This window comes from Odontesthes bonariensis, chromosome 6 (genome assembly GCF_027942865.1).
Source record: "Odontesthes bonariensis isolate fOdoBon6 chromosome 6, fOdoBon6.hap1, whole genome shotgun sequence".
NCBI classification, from domain to species: domain Eukaryota; kingdom Metazoa; phylum Chordata; class Actinopteri; order Atheriniformes; family Atherinopsidae; genus Odontesthes; species Odontesthes bonariensis.
Genome location: NC_134511.1, coordinates 685,602 through 686,676, shown reverse-complemented (window position 1 = coordinate 686,676; position 1,075 = coordinate 685,602).

Genomic DNA, 1,075 nt, shown 5'->3' with positions numbered 1-1,075 from the left:
TTCTGCAGACTCTGGGGGGGCCGGACTCTGACTGGGGTCATGTTTTTCTGCTCAGGGGGGGCCGGACTCTGACTGTGGTCATGTTTTTCTGCAGACTCTGGGGGGGCCGGACTCTGACTGGGGTCATGTTTTTCTGCAGACTCTGGGGGGGCCGGACTCTGACTGTGGTCATGTTTTTCTGCAGACTCTGGGGGGGCCGGACTCTGACTGGGGTCATGTTTTTCTGCAGACTCTGGGGGGGCCGGACTCTGACTGGGGTCATGTTTTTCTGCTCAGGGGGGGCCGGACTCTGACTGTGGTCATGTTTTTCTGCAGACTCTGGGGGGGCCGGACTCTGACTGGGGTCATGTTTTTCTGCAGACTCTGGGGGGGCCGGACTCTGACTGGGGTCATGTTTTTCTGCCGCTCGGGGGGGCCGGACTCTGACTGGGGTCATGTTTTTCTGCTCAGGGGGGGCCGGACTCTGACTGGGGTCATGTTTTTCTGCTCAGGGGGGGCCGGACTCTGACTGGGGTCATGTTTTTCTGCAGACTCTGGGGGGGCCGGACTCTGACTGGGGTCATGTTTTTCTGCCGCTCGGGGGGGCCGGACTCTGACTGTGGTCATGTTTTTCTGCAGACTCTGGGGGGGCCGGACTCTGACTGTGGTCATGTTTTTCTGCAGACTCTGGGGGGGCCGGACTCTGACTGGGGTCATGTTTTTCTGCCGCTCGGGGGGGCCGGACTCTGACTGTGGTCATGTTTTTCTGCAGACTCTGGGGGGGCCGGACTCTGACTGGGGTCATGTTTTTCTGCTCAGGGGGGGCCGGACTCTGACTGGGGTCATGTTTTTCTGCTCAGGGGGGGCCGGACTCTGACTGGGGTCATGTTTTTCTGCCGCTCGGGGGGGCCGGACTCTGACTGGGGTCATGTTTTTCTGCTCAGGGGGGGCCGGACTCTGACTGGGGTCATGTTTTTCTGCCGCTCGGGGGGGCCGGACTCTGACTGGGGTCATGTTTTTCTGCTCAGGGGGGGCCGGACTCTGACTGGGGTCATGTTTTTCTGCCGCTCGGGGGGGCCGGACTCTGACTGGGGTC